General features: G+C 46.0%; 1 non-coding gene across 1 annotated transcript; it reads left to right on the top strand.

Annotated features, from left to right (window-relative positions):
* Positions 1 to 1,516: 1,516 nt before the first annotated feature.
* On the top strand, positions 1,517 to 1,591 carry Trnas-cga (transfer RNA serine (anticodon CGA)). The gene has a single exon. It is a non-coding gene; the product is annotated as a tRNA-Ser (tRNA).
* The last annotated feature ends 19,697 nt before the right edge of the window (positions 1,592 to 21,288 follow it).

The following is a 21,288-nucleotide window of genomic DNA, read 5'->3' as shown; positions in this document are numbered from 1 at the left end:
AGTTGCAAGGTCTCAATATAGAGTCACACTCCGATTCGTTCTCGACAGAGGTGCTCTCCCAGTGAAGTACTGAGGAGAGACTTGTTCCTCGCTCTTTGATTACACGTACGAGCGAACACGCTCTCGTTACGTGTTCTCACTCCAAGAGCGACAACGGAATGGCCCCTCTCGATGCCACACGTGAAGGGGTATATCTTTTGGTCTCTTCCATTACTCCTTCAGCTCAAGGCGTCAGGAATATCGTCTGCCAATCAGCACTGCTCTTCTAAAACGGGAGAATGACGTTTCGTTTAAGGTGACCAATCCGGAAATCTGTAGCATCGGCGTTTGGAGTTTGCTGTCTCCCTGTGACAACCTCTGAAACTGCATGCTATGTTTGTAAGGAATGCATAGGCTGGGCGCTCCCACACAATGTAGCGGAATTTGCTTTTAAGCTGAACACGGGGTCGTTCTCCCTTTCACTCGGTCAAATGCTGTCTGCTCTATGGTGCCTCTCCCGAACTAATAGTTTTTGTGACCGTCGTGTCTGGAATGTGTGTGTGTGTACGCCAGCCTCGAGTATTTCAACCACGGTGCGCACTTGCGATTTATTAGTTATTTGCATATCGTTTACATGAATTCATACAACATTGACTTTATCCTATCGAGTTTGGGTTCGAATGAAGTGTCTTGATGTGCGGAATATAATTGTGAGGGCAGAATATGTGAGCAATGAAGGTCAAGCGACCACGACGTCTTACAAACTTAAACTGAGGCTAGTTGACGTCACAAAGCCGTGCTCGAAATTGGAGGGAACGGTCGCTATTGGCGCGAATGATGTTCTGAGACAGTGTTGGGGAATTTTGGAATCAGAAATGAATGCTGATTAGCGGTTTTCGAGGAGAGTAGAGAGTAGAGCAATGTTGGCTTCGCTCTTGCATCGCATCGCAGAGGGGGATTCGGGATCTGATCTTCGTCGTAGTCGGACGGTCTTGCGACTTGGTCGCTCGTTTTCGGAAGAACTTAGAATTCTCGGACAGCCTTCGCGGCCAGGGGTTGACGCAGAGTTGTTGCACGGCAGAAATCGGCGCCTACATCATCAGGACGCTGCCTACCGACGACGTGGTGTAGATTTCAGTACTGGTACAGTATTTTGCGGCTCCGGCATTGTAGGACCTTATCAGCTTTATACTGAATCCCTCAGCAGCACGAGCGTTCGCTTGGCTACAAGTTCACCTTGCTTGTTTCTCCATGTGATCCCATTTGAGCTCTCAGTACTAATTGCGATACTGCTATATAGTCAGGACACTTATATTTGATGCATTAGGGCCTCCAGTCATTATCGTCAATCGTCTGCATCACACAGAGTAGGAGCCCCTTGAAACTTCCTGGCAAATTAAAACTATGTGCCAGACCGAGACTCGAACTCAGGGCCTTTGCCTTTCGCGGGCAAGTGCTCTACCAGGTTTTGGAAGTTTGGAAGGTAGGAGACGAGGTACTGGCGGAATTAAAGCTGTGAGGACGGGGCGTGAGTCGTGCTTGGGTAGCTCAGTTGGTAGAGCACTTGCCCGCGAAAGGCAAAGGTCCCGAGTTCGAATCTCGGTCCGGAACACTGTTTTAATCTGCCAGGAAGTTTCATATCAGCGCACACTCCACCGTAGAGTGAAAATTTCACTCTAGGAGCCCCTTGTTCTCGAGCCAACTCTTATTCTCATAATATTTCAGTATACCCTGTCCTTTAACCCGCTGTTTGTGTCGATAATCATATACATTTATGTTGTGATGTACAATAAATCTCATTGTAGTATTTAATAAGCATATCATTTCGTAGATACCTGCAGAATCCCATTTAATGTTGTTTCTTATGATAAAGTTCTCTCTTTTTTCTGAGTAGATCACGATTTTCATTATATTATTGTGAGTGTGCACTCCTTATTTTACCGACTAGCAGGGGCCTCCATCATTTTCTTCCGTTACCGTTGCGCACATAATCAATTATGTGGTACGTAAGGAGGGGGTCGAGAGCATGTCCAGCTCTCATGCAAAATTCGTCTGAAAAAGAGGTACAACCTCTTCCCCACCCCGGCACCTTGCATCTTACATTAACTTCTGTTTGAGGGCGCTCCTCTACATCTACATCTACATCCATACTCCGCAAGCCACCTGACGGTGTGTGGCGGAGGGTACCCTGGGTACCTCTATCGGTTCTCCATTCTATTCCAGTCTCGTATCGTTCGCGGAAAGAAAGATTGTCGATATGCTTCTGTGTGGGCTCTAATCTCTCTGATTTTATCCTCATGGGCTCTTCGAGAGATATACGTAGGAGGGAGCAATATACTGCTTGACTCCTCGTTGAAGGTATGTTCTCGAAACTTCAACAAAAGCCCGTACCGAGCTACTGAGCGTCTCTCCTGCAGAGTCTTCCACTGGAGTTTATCTATCATCTCCGTAACGCTTTCTCGGTTACTAAATGATCCTGTAACGATGCGCGCTGCTCTCCGTTGGATCTTCTCTATCTCTTCTATCAACCCTATCTGGTACGGATCCCACACTGCTGAGCAGTATTCAAGCAGTGGGCGAACAAGCCTACTGTAACCTACTTCCTTTGTTTTCGGATTGCATTTCCTTAGGATTCTTCCAATGAATCTCAGTCTGGCATCTGCTTTACTGACGATCAACTTTATATGATCATTCTATTTTAAATCACTCCTAATGCCTACACCCAGGTAATTTATGGAATTAACTGCTTCCAGTTGCTGCTATTTTGTAGCTAAATGATAAGGGATCTATCTTTCTATGTATTCGCAGCACATTACCCTTGTCTACATTGAGATTCAATTGCTATTCCCTGCACCATGCGTCAATTCGCTGCAGATCCTCCTGCATTTCAGTACAATTTTCCATTGTTACAACCTCTCGGTAGACCACAGTGTCATCATGCAAAAAGCCTCAGTGAACTTCCGATGTCATCCACAAGGTCATTTATGTATATTGTGAATAGCAACGGTCCTATGAGACTCCCCTGCGGCACACCTGAAATCACTGTCTCGGTGCGGTCCTTTTCCGCGCCCATTGGCTGACATCATTTCATAAAAATGGTTCAAATGGCTCTGAGCACTATGGGACTTAACAACTGTGGTCATCAGTCCGCTAGAACTTAGAACTACTTAAACCTAACTAACCTAAGGACATCACACATATCCATGCCCGAGGCAGGATTCGATCCTGCGACCGTAGCAGTCGCGCGGTTCCAGACTGAAGCGCCTAGAACCGCTCGGCCATAGCGGCCTGCGACGTCATTTCACCGCCTTCTCTGATCTTCCGTTCTTCGTTCTGGCGCTTGTGGTTACGCTAGAGCAGTAGATACAAATGATCTTCAGATAACACCCGAGTATTTCTTTGACGTGAAAACGCCTTAAAATTGATGCTGGGTATACGAAGGCAAATGAGCGACAACCGTCTTCGACAAATTGTCAGCCAAATAAAAGAGTGAGTATTGTTTTTACCTCCTGTGTCAATTCTGAAGCGCCTACAAACTTTGTTAGCGTCCCGTACAGGCGGATCGTACGCCGCCGCAATATTAATGAACACTCCACGCGGCGCATTTGCCGAGTTGTAAAAGCAGCCCGCAGCAAGCCATTCCGCCTCCAGACGGCGCTACAAAAAGCCAGCAACGCAAAGCGCCCGCTACAGCGGCAATTAGAAGTGCGGGGGATGCCGGAGATAAGAGGCGGAAACTGGGCGAAGAATAGGTTAGAAGGGGGGCGTGGCGGGGCGCGGAAGGGGTGAGCGAGTAAGCCAGGTAGGGGCTGCTACACCGCCGAGGCAGCCACTGAAAACAAATGGCTTCATTCCGCGAAATATGAACTCTCCAACTCCCCTCGCAGTCGCTTCGTTCCTCTTCTCATCTCTGCCACTTGCTCCTCCTACTCACTTCTTTACACCTGTTGTTGTCTCGCGTCAGGACAGGATGGCTGTTGGTGCAAAGATAACTGCCACTTCGTCCTCTTCATTCAGTTCTTTCATAGTCCAATACTACAGTTCTTCAACTTATTCATCAGCTTATTCGTCAGCATCATGTTTGGTAACAAAGTACAAGAGTGGCGGAATCTGTTTGCCTCTACATCCATACTCGCAAACCACCTTACGGTGTTTGCCGAAGGTTACTTTGTGTACCATTGTCTCTTCGCCTTTCTGATGTTCCAAGCGTGAGTGGTTCGCGGGGAGAACAATTGCTCTTAACCCTCCATCTAGGTTCGAATCTCCCTCATTTTCGCGAGACATCCCTAAAGCCCGTCTCACACGGAGCAAGATTCGCCGCCAGTTTGCGAGATGGCGTGCGTGCCTGCCGGATTGCAGGGAAAGGACCCGGCTATCTTCCATGCCGAAGCCCTCCCACGGTGCAAGATCGGCAGCTAGTTGCGCTGTGATCGGCTGCATGTTGTATCGAACGAAGATGGCTGCTTCAGGTACAGATGTTCAGAGCAAACTGGCGTTATTATCTGTTTCGGTGCTAAACGATGCAGAAATGCATGCTAATGAGAGAAGAAGAAAGAAAGAATGGACGAAAAACTGGACTAAGAGGAGAAACGCTGGAAAAGGTGTGCTCTCCATGCTTCATAAAGAGTTGAGGTTAGTTCGCATAACACCTACTTTTGTTTGAAAACTATCACCATTTCATTACTATTTGTCTGTATAAATATATCAATAATGACTGTTATATACGACTTTATTTTATAGGATAGAAGATCGTACATCCTTTGCAAATTTTATACCAATGGTTGTATTGGTATTTGAAGAACTGCTTTGTATGGTTTCGCCTCTGATTCAGAAGAAAGACACCGTGATGTGTCAGGCAATTCATCCAGCGCCACTGCTTTTCGATGATTTCACTTTGGCATCGTAAATTGAGTACGTAAATTGTGCATTTCGCTATAGCACTCCTTGCTCGTCGCATATGGTCGAACAAGACACACGGCACTTGCAACTCTTTCGAGTGCTTCTGCACGCAAGTGTTTATTACAATAGTTTGCACTTTTCATGACGTACAGGCACTGTTCTTCCCTATAACTACATATCAATGCTTCAATCGCTTCCTTGGACCACTGCGGTGCCATTATTTAATAATTATAAGAACTTCCTACCGCACCTCACAACAGCATAAAAGCGACTATCAACAAAGGCTTACCGCCCAAGCTTTCCGCGTATGACATCGCAAACTAAACGTCTCATGATTGGCCAAGGAAGGTAGCACGCAAGGAACCTTACAAGAAAAATAGCACTGGACCTATCCTGGAAATCTTACAAGGTTCGCAGCAAGGTAGCCCGCTAGCAGACGACGGAGCCCGCAAGGTAGCCGTCGCGCGAGCCAGCAAGGAAACTTACAGCGAATCTTGCTCCGTGTGAGACGGGCTTTAGAGAAAGGAGTTTTGTTGGTTGGCTCTTCAGGAAACGTACGCTCTCGGAACTTTAACAGCAAACCACATCGTGATGCAGAACGTCTCTCCTGCATCGTCTGCCACTAGAGTTACCTGAGCATCTGCGTGACGCTTCCGCTCTTACTAAATGAACCTGTAACGAAACGCGCTGCTCTCCTTTGGATCTTTCCGATTTCTTCTATCAATCCTATCTGTAAAGACCTCAGACTGACGAGCAATATTGAAGTACTGGTCGTACGAGAGTTTTTGTAAGCTACTTTCCTTGTGGGCGGACCACACTTTCTGAGGATTCTTCCAGTGAATCTCAGTCTCGCATCTGCCTTGCGTGCGATTAGTCTTATGTGGTCATCACACTTTAAATTGCTCTGCACGCATACTCCTGCATATTTAATGGAAGTGAATGCTTCCAGTGATTACTTTGCACTCGTGCAGTCATAATAGTACACCGGCATTCAAAGTTTTCTTTAATTCATTATTAGTCCATTCCTATGTTATCCCTACTTGTTTTTGAGTAAATATCCCTGTACACGGCAGATCATAAACTCTGTTCTTCCTAGCACCACGTAATGTTACATTGTCAAACGTACGTAACCGATTTCAGGATCTAACATTCCACGCTCCTACCTGTAGAACGGCAGATTTACTTTTCACTGAAGGACACAGCCTCGAGGATAGGTGAAAATGATTCTCTCATAGAAAGGAAGGACAAGGGAAAGCTTTCGATAGCACGAGTAATGATCTTAATAATAATTTTTTTTATTTATGAATTTGGCCAGTTATGGACCGCATGCAACTGATGACTTATGGTGTTTCTTCCTCTTCCGTTCTTCCCAGTACTTCTTCATTTTCTCTCCAGCTGCTCGTCTCTGCTCATCTGTCCACACTCTCTTGGGCCGAGGTTTTGGCTCATCTTCTTCATAGTTTGCGTTTTCTATCAGTAGCCTGAAGTGATTTCTGTCACGTATTATTTCTTCTGTAACACCTATTTTGTTCGCGTCTTTCTTTACTGCTTCTATCCATCCCACAGTTTTTTTCAGCTTACTAACGTAATTAAAAATTTCTTGGTACTCCGTGTTTCTTCATTTTTTTAAAAAAAAGGCCAAAAAATTTTAGCCGTCTCTTCCTCACTGCATTTGTGATATTTTCTGTATTTTCGTATAAGTCTTCATTTCTCCTTTTAATCCACGTATTTTCCTTGTTTTTCTCAGGACCTAGAATTTTTGTTAGTATTTTTCTCTCTCTTTTTTCTAGTTCTCTTAATTCGCCTTTCTTATTCAATGTTAGACTCTCTGATCCATATGTTTCTTGTTCCCTAATAACTGAATTATCATGTCTAATCTTCGCTTGTATGGATATTGATTTCTTACTGTAGCAGTTTTGTGTTAATTTATATGCAAATTCTAACTTCTTTATTCTTTCTTTATTTGTCGTGTTATCCAGTCCATTGGCTTGGATCCACTCCCCCAGGTATTTGAATCTATCAACTCTTGTAATTTTTCCATACTTCGTTTGCATAAACTTTTCTGTATTATGTTTGTGTTCTGTATACTCTGTTTTTTCATAGGATATTTTTAGCCCAGTCTTTTCAGCAATCTCGGGTAACAGATCAAACATAATAATAATAATAATAATAATAATGGAGGCCCGGGAAAAGAATAGGCCTCCGGTATGTTCTGCCAGTCGTAAAAGGCGACGAAAAGAACAAACCACTAATAGGGCTAACTACCCTTTTAGTGTGATTAGTTGGTTCAGGACAGAACTAATGAAGCCTCGGACAAGCGCCGTCATGGTCGGGGACGACGCTTGAACCCTATGCCCGCCCACAATGGTAATGACACTGCTAGCCACACGGAAAATGATTTAAGTCCAAATAGAGGTGTTTTGCAGGATATGCTTCCTGCAACCACCCTAGAAGGAAAACAAAGACAGAGGATGAGATGGTCAGATCAAGTTAATCGACACCTCATGTTCTGTTATTACCAAGCAAAAAACTAGTAACCAACACAACTGGATACAGATCACAAGTATACACAACATTTATTATCAGATACCCAGAATTAAAGTTTTTAACAGAACAACGACTAGCTGATCAGATCCGTGTAATAATCAAAAATAACAGGATACCCCAGTCAGAATTAGAAAACATCAAACAACAAGTACAACAAATACTGGAACAAAATAATGTGCAATCAGAAGAAGAAGAAAATACAGTAATGGACTCAAACATCCCAGAGCAAACAAACAAATAACAACATGCATCAATTAAACAATCAGAGGAAAACGAAATCTTAAGGCAGCCACCAGAACAAGCACAAATAGAACACGAAGTGACACACATGTTCGATATAGAAGAAAAATTTCTGCTGACATATATAGAATACAAAGACACAAATACAGACACTAGACCATTCTTGCATAGACCGCCAAATAACCCACAAGTCGAAACAACAATAAAAACTATCAACACAATCATACACAACAAAATAAATGAAAACACAACTATGGAAGAGTTACAACTACTGGTTTATATAGGAGCAACCACTACACTAAATATACACACTAGCCAGAGATCAGAACCAACCAACACACAGAAGAAGCCCACAAAACCAGCATGGCAACACAGGCTACAGATCAGAATAGAAAAACTGAGAAAAGACATCGGACGGCTAACACAATTTATAGGAAATGAAATGTCAGAAAAAAAACGAAAAAGGTTAGGTAAAATCTCACAACAAGAAGCGATAGAGCAATTAGATGAAAAGAAGCAGAAATTACAAGCATTGGCCAAACGACTTAGAAGATACAAAAAAAGTGAAAATAGAAGGAAACAAAACCAAACATTCAACACAAACCAAAAGAAATTTTACCAGACAATAGATAACACACACATTAAAATAGACAATCCACCAAACATAACAGACATGGAACACTTCTGGAGCAACATATGGTCAAACCCGGTACAACATAACAGGCATGCACGGTGGATACAAGCAGAAACAGATACATACAAGATGATACCACAAATGCCTGAAGTGATAATTTTGCAACATGAAGTCACTCAAGCAATTTATTCTACTCACAATTGGAAAGCCCCTGGAAAAGATAAAATAGCACATTTCTGGCTAAAGAAGTTCACCTCAACACATTCACATCTAACTAAATTGTTTAACAGTTACATTGCAGACCCATACACATTCCCTGATACACTTACACATGGAATAATTTATCTGAAACCTAAAGATCAAGCAGACACAGCAAACCCAGCTAAATATCGCCCCATAACATGCCTACCAATAATATACAAAATATCAACTTCAGTCATTACACAGAAATTAATGACACATACAACGCAGAACAAAATTATAAATGAAGAACAAAAAGGCTGTTGCAAAGGAGCACGAGGATGTAAAGAGCAACTGATAATAGATGCAGAGGTGACATACCAAGCTAAAACTAAACAAAGGTCGCTACACTACGCATACATTGATTACCAAAAAGCTTTTGATAGTGTACCCCACTCATGGTTACTACAAATATTGGAAATATACAAAGTAGATCCTAAATTGATACAGTTCCTAAATATAGTAATGAAAAATTGGAAAACCACACTTAATATCCAAATAAATTCAAATAATATCACATCACAGCCAATACAGATTAAGCGTGGAATATACCAAGGAGACTGATTAAGTCCTTTCTGGTTCTGCCACTATCCAACATGCTAAATAATACAAATTATGGATACAATATTACTGGAACATACCCACACAAAATCACACATTTGCTATACATGGATGATCTAAAAAGCCGGCCGGACTGGCCGAGCGGTTCTAGGCGCTACAGTCTGGAACCGCGCGACCGCTGCGGTCGCAGGTTCGAATCCTGCCTCGGGCATGGATGTGTGTGATGTCCTTAGGTTTAAGTAGTTCTAAGTTCCAGGGGACTGATGACCTCAGATGTTAAGTCCCATAGTTCTCAGAGCCATTTGAACCATTTTTTTGATGATCTAAAACTACTGGCAGCAATAAATCAAAAACTCAACCAATTACTGAAGATAACAGAAGTATTCAGCAATGATATAAATACGGCTTTTGGAACAGACAAATGTAAGAAAAATAGCATAGTCAAGGGAAAACACACTAAACAGGAAGACTGCATATTGGATAACCACAGCGACTGCATAGAAGCGATGGAAAAAGCACATGCCTATAAATAGGATACAGACAAAAAATAGGAATAGATAATACAAATATTAAAGAAGAACTAAAAGAAAAATATAGACAAAGACTAACAAAAATACTGAAAACAGAATTGACAGCAAGAAACTGGACAAAAGCTATAAATACTTATGTTATACCAACATTGACCTACTCATTTGGAGTAGTGAAATGGAGTAACACAGACCTAGAAGCACTCAATACACTTACACGATCATAATGCCACAAATATAGAATACATCACATACATTCAGCAACAGAAAGATTCACATTAAGCAGAAAGGAAGGAGGAAGGGGATTTATCGACATAAAAAACCTACATTATGGACAGGTAGACAATTTAAGAAAATTCTTTCTAGAACGAGCAGAAACTAGCAAAATACACAAAGCAATCACTCATATAAATACATCGGCTACGCCACTGCAATTTCATAACCACTTCTACAACCCTTTAGATCACATAACATCAACCGATACGAAGAAAGTAAATTGGAAAAAGAAAACACTACATGGCAAGCACCCGTATCATCTAACACAACCACACATCGATCAAAAAAATGGTTCAAATCACTCTGAGCACTATGGGACTTAACATCTGTGGTCATCAGTCCCCTAGAACTTAGAACTACTTAAACCTATCTAACCTAAGGACATCACACACATCCATGCCCGAGGCAGGATTCGAACCTGTGACCGTAGCAGTCGCGCAGTTCCTGACTGAGCGCCTAGAACCGATAGACCACAGCGGCCGGCACACATCGATCAAGACGCATCCAACACATGGCTAAGAAAATGCAATATGTACAGTGAGACGGAAGGATTCATGATTGCAATACAGGATCAAACAATAAACACCAGATATTACAGTAAGCATATTATTAAAGATCCCAATACCACAACACATAAATGCAGACTTTGCAAACAACAAATAGAAACAGCAGATCACATCACAACCGGGTGTACAATACTAGCAAATACAGAATACCCCAGAAGACATGACAATGTAGCAAAAACAATACATCAACAGCTTGCCTTACAACATAAACTTTTAAAACAACACATTCCCACATACAAGTATGCACCACAAAATGTACTGGAGAATGATGAATACAAATTATACTGGAACAGAACCATTATAACAGATAAAACAACACCACATAAAAAACCTGACATCATACTCACCAATAAAAAGAAGTAATGAACACAACTAATCGAAATATCCATACCCAATACAACAAATATACAAAAGAAAACAGGAGAAAAAATTGAAAAATACATCCAACTGGCTGAGGAAGTCAAGGACATGTGGCATCAGGATAAAGTTGACATTATACCAATTATACTATCAACTACAGGAGTCATACCACACAATATTCACCAGTACATCAATGCAATACAGCTACATCCAAACTTATATATACAACTACTGAAATCCGTAATTATTGATACATGTTCAATTACCCGAAAGTTCCTAAATGCAATATAACATATACCGTACAGTTAAAAGGAAGTCACGCTTGCTCAAGGTCTGCGTCACTTTCCATTTTTGACCAGACATAATGTCTGAGAAAAGAAAGAAGTAATAATAATAATAATCCCAAAACGACAATACAAGAAGTCGAGTACAAATGAAACCGACAAGAAAGTTGGAGGAAGGTAGGTGACGACAGCGGTAAAGGGGGAAAAAATGCTGATGAGAATGCTGCAATACTTTCTTACTTTAGAAAATGGTTCAAATGGCTTTGAGCACTATGCGACTTAACTTCTGAGGTCATCAGTCGCCTAGAACTTAGAACTAATTAAACCTAACTAACCTAAGGACATCACACACATCCAAGCCCGAGGCAGGATTCGAACCCCCGACCGTAGCGGTCGCTCACTTGCAGACTGCAGCGCCTAGAACCATACGGCCACTCCAGCCGGCTTTAGAAAATGGTCTAAGGTTGAATCTGTTCAGTAGTAGGAAAATAAAATAAAAGTGGACGGTTCGTGTACATCTACATCTATGAGGGCGGTTCAGAAAGTAACCTCCGATTGGTCACAGTGCCGGTTGTGGGGGGAGTAGCGACGCCATCTGTGCGTTCACGCACTCAACAGGTCAGTCGGCATCAAGCCGTGGTCGAGTGAACGTCGTACTTGCGCTAGTTTAGTTTTTGTGGCAGTTTGAAATGTGTGCTGCAATAGAAAACCCCGCCAAATGTGAAGTGCGTGCTGTCATAAGGTTTTTTACAACCAAAGGATATTCTGCAGCAGCTATTCATCGTGAGCTTTGTGCCGTGTACGGACCAAGAGTTATGAGTGAAGGAGTTGTCCGTGAATGGGTACGTTTATTTAAAAGTGGACGAGAAAACGTTCATGATGAAGAGAGGAGTGCTAGACCATCATTGGTGACTGACGAACTCGTTCAGACAGTTGATGCAAAAGTTCGTGAAAATCGACGTTTCTCAATGTCGGAGTTGTCTACTGGTTTTCCACAGATTTCTAAGACTCTCTTGTACGAGATAGTGACAGCAAGATTGGGTTACCGTAAGTTCTGTGCACGATGGGTGCCCAAAATTCTTACCGACCACCACAAAACTCAAAGAATGGCCTCTGCATTAGACTTTCTGTCACGTTATGAGGACGACGGAGAACCATTGTTAAACAGAATCGTGACCGGTGACGAAACCTGGATTAAGTACGTGAACCCTGAGACAAAAGAACAATCAAAGATGTGGGCACATTCAAATTCGCCTACCAAACCAAGAAAAGCCTCGCAAGATTTTTCTGCCAGAAAACTGATGGCAACGGTGTTTTGGGATGCCAAAGGGGTGTTGTTGGTTGAATTTATGGAACGTGGTACGACCATTAATCAAGACGTGTACTGTGAAACAATAAAAAAGTTACGACGGGCTATACAGAACAAACGCCGTGGTATGCTGACTTCCGGTATCGTTTTTTTGCACGATAACGCCCGTCCTCACTCTGCTCGCAGAACAACGGCCCTTCTTGAGTCCTTCAAGTGGGACGTTATCAACCATCCACCTTACAGCCCAGACCTGGCGCCAAGTGATTATCACCTCTTCATGCATTTGAAGAAATGGCTCGGGGCACAGCGGTTTGACGACGACGAAGAGCTCAAAGATGCGGTCACAGGCTGGCTCCAGGCACAAGCGGGTGATTTTTATGCAGAAGGAATTTCAAAGCTTGTGAAGAGATACGATAAGTGCCTCAATCGCTATGGAGACTATGTAGAAAAATAGTGCAAAGATGTAGTTGTAAGATGTATATATTAAAATATTTTTATTTAACTTGGTGTATTTTTTTAAATCAACCGGAGGTTACTTTCTGAACGGCCCTCGTATATATACATTTCACAAGCCACAGTATGCTGGCTGGTGGAGGGCACCACGTACCACTATTATTCACCTCTTTCCCCCTTCATGTTCCGCTTCTAAATGTAGCGAGGGACAAACGACTGTCTATATGCCTCCATATGAGCCACAGTATCTTTCATTTTATCTTTGTGGTCCTTACGCGAAATGTACGTCGGAGGCAATGGAATCGTTCTGCAGTCAGCTTCAAATGACGGTTCTCTAAATTTTCTCAACACTGTGTCGTGGAAAGAGCGTCGCCTTCCCTCCAGGCATTCCAATCTGAGCTCACGAAGCGTGTCCGTAACACTTGCGTGTTGATCGAACCTCAGCAGCCCGCCTCTGAAATGCTTCGATCTCTTACTCGTAACCTGATGTGTTCGGTATCCCAGATACTCGAACAGTTCTCAAGAATGTATCACACTAGCGTTCTATTTGCGGTCTCCTTTACAGCCGAACCACACTTCCCTGAAATTCTCCAAATAAACCGAAGTAGATGATACGCCTTCCGTGCTAACGTCTCGTTACAGATGTTATGGGATCAGCCAAAACATTTTTACCAACTGTGATCACAGATTAAAAAGATATAGAATCAGTGCCCAGTCAGGCACGAAGGAAGCTTTGCTAAGAATTCTAATCATTCTGAGTGATGATGAAGTCCCATACTCCTTTACAGAGGGTAGCGGACGATGCAGGAGACCCGCAACGCCGTTCTAGGCAAGGTCCTAGCGGAGGTGGTTTGGCATTGCCTTCCTCCGACCGTAATGGGGATGAATGATGATGATGAAGACGACACAACAACACCCATTCATCTCGAGGCAGGGAAAATCCCTGACCCCGCTGGGAATCGAACCCGGGACCCCGTGCACGGGAAGCGAGAACGCTGCCGCAAGACCACGAGCTGCGGAGTAACAGTTATAAATGTCTTCCGTGGTGGCTGTGTTGCTTATCAGAGGCAACAAACGCTAATCAAACAAGTGTCAAGAGTCACAAATCGTCGTGTTATTACACAGTCCACTCACATTAATGCGACCGTCCCCTATCGTCGACATCAGTAATCATAGTCAGCAGGTGGCAGCACTAGCAGTGGAGGATATATAAAGACTGTCGGGGACGCTGTAAACAGTGTAGTGTTTGTCGTGATGCGCAAACGCAGCGATTTATCAGACTTCCAAATGGGCACGATCATTGGTTTGCGGACTATGGGTAGGAGTATTTCCGAAACGGCGATGTTCGTAAACTGTTCTCGTGCCGCTGACTATGCATACCACAACGGCGCTATCCAAAACTGGCTCCGAGATCATAGATGGAAATGGAAATGAGCGTCTGGCGTCATTAGCCGGAAGGCCCCTTGCGGGGCAGGTCCAGCCGCCTTGGTGCAGGTCTTACTACATTCGACACCACATTGGGCGACCTGAGTGCCGTATGGGGATGAAATGATGAGGAACACAACACAACACCCAGTCTTTGAGCGGAGAAAATTTCCGCCCCAGCCGGAAATCGAACCCGGGCCCATAGGACGGCAATCCGTCACGCTGACCACTCAGCTATCGGGGCGGACCGAGGAAATCGATGACAGGGGTGAACTATGACTGCGGAGATGTGTACGAGTCAGTAGATGTGCAACGTTCAGCAAGTGGCCGTCCAGGAGCCGGCCGGTGTGGCCGAGCGGTTCTAGGCGCTTCAGTCTGGAACTGCGTGACCGCTACGGTTGCAGGTTCGAATCCTGCCTCGGGCATGGATGTGTGTCATGTCCTTAGGTTGGTTAGGTTTAAGTAGTTCAAAGTTCTGGAGGACTGATGACCTCAGATGTTAAGTCCCATAGTGCTCAGAGCCATTTTTTTTATCACTACGACCATTTTACCGCACTCCCATGGTTACCAAACTCCCAGACTGAAACCCAGTAGAGAATCTGTGGGAGCACCTGCATCGGGCTGTTCGCGCAATGGACCCCCAACCGAGAAAGCTAGCGCAGTTGGGTACGGCTATGCAGCCGGCATGCCGGTACCTTCCAGAACGCCACTGACACGTCTTGTACGTCACGCAGAGGCCGGCGCTGCGAAAGGTGGGTATTCAGGTTTTTGATGGGTGGTCACATTAATGTTTCTGAACAGTGTATTTAGGATATTTTATTGAAGGGACGCCATTCGAGCAATGGGCTTCATTATCAGAATCTGCTTGTCGTGTAGGAATCTACAGAAATACTGAAACGTCCTGTTAGGTTAAAACTGTGTGCTGTGCAGAGACTCGAACTCGGGACATTTGCGCATAGGTCCCGAGTTGGAGTCTCAGTCCGGTAGACAGTTTCAATCAGGGAGAAGTTTCACATCAGCACACACTCCGCCACAGATTGAAAATTTCGTTCTGGTAACAGAAATATTCACTGACATAATTTTTCTGTCCGGATGCTGCGCTCGTGGCGGTCGCCGGAATACGACGCGCTGAGTGGGGCAGCGTAGCCTGTGGCACGCTGATGATGACGCGGCCTCGGGCTCCGAAACGCCGGCTGACAGCTTGCTTCTGCCGCCGCCGCCGCCGCTGCTGTTGTTGTATTACATCGCAGCGGCAATCAATAGGCATTAGGCCGGCACGGCGCTCTAATAAAGAGTAATGAAGACGGATGGCCGCTTATGAACCCTAAACCCTACCTCCCCACTCCTCTCCCCTCTCCTCTCGTCTGCTCTCCCCTTCTGCCTCCCCCCTCCTCTCCGCAAACCTACTCCCTTCCCCCCCCCCCCCCCCACCCTCCTCTGCTACAGTAACCAGAAGTCGTGACGGGCGAGTGTTCTCCACGCTGTACCTAACTGTGGCCACGTCGAAACTGTGTTGGTACAAAAAACTGTCCTACGACAAAACTGCTACGGCGATCTTCACTGTACACTTTGTCGTCACATCGTACACTGAGTTGACAAGTCATGGGATACGTCCCAGTACTGTATCGGACGTTCTTTTGCCCGACGTAGCGCATAAACTTGACGTGGCACGGACTCAGCATCCTCTTGGAAGTTTCCCGCAGAAATATTGAGCGATGCTGCCCCTACAGCTGCCCATAATTGCTAAAGTGTCAGCCGTGCAGGATTTTTGCACGAACTGACCTCTCGATTATTTCCCATAAATGTCAATGGGATCTATGACAGGCCGTCTGGGTGGCCAAATCATTCCCTCAAATTGTCTAAAATGTTCTTCAAACCAGTCGCGAACAGTTGTGGCTCGGTTTTTTTTAAAGGATGGGGCCCCTCCACGCCCGCACCAGCGTGGTGACCAAACCAAAAGTTCTACTGTCACCTCCGTAAACATGTTAGGCGTCACAGGATGCAGGCTGTGATGTTATCCATGCGTCTGGGTAAGACTACTCATTAACATGGTCCATAAGGAGATAGAAGTGGTCGAAAACGATTGAAGGGTAGCGGTTGTAAGGGCAGAGGAAAAAAAGTGCCGAGGCCAGCGCCAAGGGAAAAAAACCTCTGCGACAGTAGGACGCGTAGCAAGGGCAGTAGCGGCTTGCTAGCTGCGACAGAGCACGCAAGGTGAGGGAGGGTTTGCGTGAGGTATCGTGCATCGTTACCTATGTGCTGCGTGGTGGTTAGCTGGGTCAGTCCGGGAGCTGCGGCTGGGCTCGCTTGTAGTCTCCTGGGCCGGCCGCAGTGGCTTCGTCCTTGTAACATAAGAGTCCGGCGCGGCAACGCATGCGCTGCTGTTAGGCCCTCTGCTGCGCCTTGTCGTCGGTGACTTGGTGCAGCTTCATCAGGCTGGTGCAGAGCGGCGGCGATCGCCTCCCGTTCAGCGTCCTCCTCTACTGCACGGCGCAGGACTTCTGCAGTGCAGCCTCGAGCAGCTCCGCTTGTTCGGAGAGCTGCGCCGCTTCAGCGTCGGAGAAATGTATGCCGTTCGCTCTCGCTGTCGCGATGATGGTCGCTCCCGCAGCGTTCGGTGTCGCCACCGGTTCCGCCGGGGCGGCGGTTGTCTTCTTTGCGCCTCTCACCTGCGGTGCTGCTGGGACAACCGCTGGGAATAGGCGCGCGAACGTCCTTCTGCGAGGTCGCAGGAGGAGTGTTCGCGGGTACGACTGCGCTGAGGCCTCGGGCGAAGACTGCTCGCAGATGCCTCGAGGCCTCTTCCTTCTCTGCAGCCACGGCGGCTGCGAAAGCAGCCCTCTCCGCCGCCATGACGGCTTTGAGGGCTGCTGTGGCCTCCTCCACGGCGGTGACGAGTTCGAGGACACATCTCTTCACGGGAGGGCGAGCTGCGTCCTGGCTGCCCGTTTCCGAGCGGCCGTCCCCGCCCCTGGCAGGTGGATCTGCTGCTGCGCCGTCCCTCAGCTGCACCGGGCTGTTCTCCGCCCTACGCCGTTTCCGACGTCGTCGTCTCTTCTGCTGCTGCGTCGGTGCGGCCGCGGCCACTTCGCCGCCCCCGGCACGGTTGCGGCTCGAGAAAGCCGCACAACCGCGCCAACTGGCGACGTGCGGGCCGCCACACCGGACACAAGTCGGCAGAGCGTTGCTGCCGCGGTCGCAGGCGCGGCTGTCGTGCTCACCTGAGCACTCGACGCACCGCGCCGCGTTGCGGCAGTACTTCGCAACATGGCCCTCGCCCTGGCACCTGAAGCACTGGGGCTGAGGGTCCGTGGCGGTCGGGAGAGCCTCCGTCGTAACCGGGAAGCCCAGCAACTTCCGCAAGTCGAAGATGTCGCTCCCGCCGTCGACCGCTTGCACGGTCACGGCATGGAGCGGCGCCCTCTTCCTGTTGGTCCGGTTGTGCAACCTTGCGGCTGCATTACCAAACCCGGCTCGCAGCAGCCCTTCCCGGACCGCTGCCTCCTCACAGCACCGAGGCAACCCCCTGAGGAGTGCCTTAGCCGTCTTCATCCTTCCTACGGAAGGTGCCTTCTCACGCGCCGGCGGCGCGTCGACGATGTGGTCGGCCACTGCGACCTTGATCGCCCTGTGGTGACATGGCGCACTGTCATCCACAAAAATTGCATCATTGTTTGGGAACATGAAGTTCATGAATGGCTGCAAATGCTCTCCAAGTAGCCGGACGTCCAGAGGACTCAGTCAGTTCCACGTATACGTAGGCCACGCCATTATCAGCTCACCACTTGCTGGCACAGTGCCTTTTCGACGACTTGGATCCGTGGCTTCGTGGGGTCCTCTTTTTACTCGAACCCCACCACCAGCTCTTAGCAACTGAAATCGGGACTCTTGTGACCAGGCCACGGTCCTCCATTACTCTAGGGTCCACAACCGATATGGTCACGAGCCCAGGAGAGGCGCTGCAGGTGATGTCGTGCTATCAACTGCCACAGCCCATTAACGCCAGATTTTGCCGCACTGTCTTGATGGATACGTTCGTCGTACGTCGCACATTGATTTCTGACATTATTTGACGCAAAACTGCTCACCTGTTAGCACTGACGACGCTACGCAAAGGCCGCTGTTCTCGATCGTTAAGTGAAGGCAGTCGGCCACTGCACTGTTCGTGATGAGAGGCAGTGGTATTGTGGGCACTCTCTTGACGCAATGGATCTCGGAACTCAGCAATCCCTAACGATTTCCAAAATGCAATATCCCATCCATCTAGTTCCAATTACCATGTTGTTGTTGTTGTTGTGGTCTTGAGTCCAGAGACTGCTTTGATGCAGCTCTCCATGCTACTCTATCCTGTGCAAGCTTCTTCATCTCCCAGTACCTGCTGCAACCTACATCCTTCTGAATCTGCTTGGTGTATTCATCTCTTGGTCTCCCTCTACGATTTTTACCCTCCACGCTGCGCTCCAATACTAAATTGGTGATCCCTTGATGCCTCAGAACATGTCCTACCAACCGGTCCCTTCTTCTTGTCAAGTTGTGCCAGAAACTTCTCTTCTCCCCAACTCTATTCAGTACCTCCTCGTTAGTTATGTGATCTATCCATCTGATCTTCAGCATTCTTCTGTAGCACCACATTTCGAAAGCTTCTATTCTCTTCTTGTCCAAACTATTTATCGTCCACGTTTCACTTCCATACATGGCTACACTCCATACAAATACTTTCAGAAACGACTTACTGACACTTAAATCTACACTCGATGTTAACAAATTTCTCTTCTTCAGAAACGCTTTCCTTCCCATTGCCAGTCTACATTTTATATCCTTTCTACTTCGACCATCATCAGTTATTTTACTCCCTAAATAGCAAAACTCCTTTACTACTTTAAGTGTCTCATTTCCTAATCTAATTCCCTCAGCATCACCCGACTTAATTCGACTACATTCCATTATCCTCGTTTTGCTTTTGCTGATGTTCATCTTATATCCTCCTTACAAGACACTGTCCATTCCGTTCAACTGCTCTTCCAAGTCCTTTGCTGTCTCTGACAGAATTACAATGTCATCGGCGAACCTGAAAGTTTTTATTTCTTCTTCATGGATTTTAATACCTACTCCGAACTTTTCTTTTCTTTCCTTTATTGCTTGCTTAATATACAGATTGAACAACATCGGGGAGAGGCTACAACCCTGTCTCACTCCCTTCCCAACCACTGCTTCCCTTTCATGCCCCTCGACTCTTATAACTGCCATCTGGTTTCTGTACGTTCAGAGTCTGTCAATTGCCGTCGTGCGGCCATAATCACATGGGAAACTACTTCACATGAGTGACCTGAATGCAAATGGCAGCTCCGTCAATGCACTGCCCTTACACCGTGAGTACCCAATACTACCGCCGTCTGTATATGAGTATACAGGGTGGTCCATTGATCGTGACCGGGCCAAATATCTCACGAAATAAGCATCAAACGAAAAAGCTACAAAGAACGAAACTTGTCTAGCTTGAAGGGGGAAACCAGATGGCGCTATGGTTGGCCCGCTAGATGGTGCTGCCATAGATCAAACGGATATCAACTACGTTTTTAAAAATAGCAACCCCCATTTTTTGTTACATATTCGTGTAGTGCGTAAAGAAATATGAATGTTTTAGTTGAACCACGTTTTTCGCTTTGTGATAGATGCCACTGCAATAGTCACAAACGTACGACTCACAATTTCAGACGAACAGTTGGTAACAGGTAGGTTTTTTAAATGAAAATACAGAACGTAGGTACGTTTGGACATTTTATTTCGGTTGTTCCAATGTCATACTTGTACCTTTGTGAACTTATCATTTCTGAGAACGCATGCTGTTACAGCGTGATTACCTGTAAATACCACATTAATGCAATAAATGTTCAAAATGATGTCCGTCAACTTCAATGCATTTGCCAATACGTGTAACGACATTCCTCTCAACAGCGAGGAGTTCGCCTTCCGTAATGTTCACACATGCATTGACAATGCGCTGACGCATGTTGTCAGGCGTTGTCGGTGTATCACGATAGTAAATACCCTTCAACTTTGCCAGCCGGTGTGACAGTGCGGTTCTAGGCGCTTCAGTCTGGAACTGCGTGACCGCTACGGTCGCAGGTTCGAATCCTGCCTCGGGCATGGATGTATGTGATGTCCTTAGGTTAGTTAGGTTTAAGTAGTTCTAAGTTCTAGGGGGACTGATGACCTCAGATGTTAAGTCCCACAGTGCTCAGAGCCATTTGAACCATTCCATCGGGGGTAGCGTCGCGAACCGTTACAAGACGCCCAAGACCACGCAGCTTGCCCGCGCGGACGCACCATTTCACTACGACTGAATACCGGCATACTGGCAGAATTTCACAGTGAATCCGTATGCAATTTAGACGTTTTTCGAGTAGTAATCGCACTACCGAGCGTACTTCAACTTTGTAGTACTTATCCAGTTGCTGCACGATTTCACTCCACCAGGATGATGCACCTGTCATCCATACTGCAGCAGAACTGCGAGAAACCAGGAAGGTGTACTGTCTTCAGACAATGCGCCACTCTTGTTCCTCAATGATGTTAGGTTTGGACACCTTGTTACTTACACTACTGGCCATTAAAATTGCTACACCAAGAAGAAATGCACATGATAAACGGGTATTCATTGGACAATTATATTATACCTGAACTGACATGTGATTATATTTACACGCAATTTGGGTGCATACATCCTGAGAAATCAGTTCCCAGAACAACCACCTCTGGCCGTAATAACGGCCTTGATACGCCTGGGCATTGAGTCAAACAGAGCGTGGATGGCGTGTACTTTTACAGCTGCCATGCAACTTCAAGACGATACCACAGTTCATCAAGAGTAGTGACTGGTGTATTGTGGCGAGCCAGTTGCTTCGCCACCATTGACCACACGTTTTCAGTTGGTGAGAGATGTGGAGAATGTGCTGGCCAGGGCAGCAGTCGAACACTTTCTGTATCC

Source organism: Schistocerca serialis, chromosome 12 (assembly GCF_023864345.2).
Source record: "Schistocerca serialis cubense isolate TAMUIC-IGC-003099 chromosome 12, iqSchSeri2.2, whole genome shotgun sequence".
In the NCBI taxonomy this organism is placed as follows: domain Eukaryota; kingdom Metazoa; phylum Arthropoda; class Insecta; order Orthoptera; family Acrididae; genus Schistocerca; species Schistocerca serialis.
Note: the sequence above shows the minus strand (reverse complement) of the source record. Positions and strands in the feature narration are given on the sequence as shown.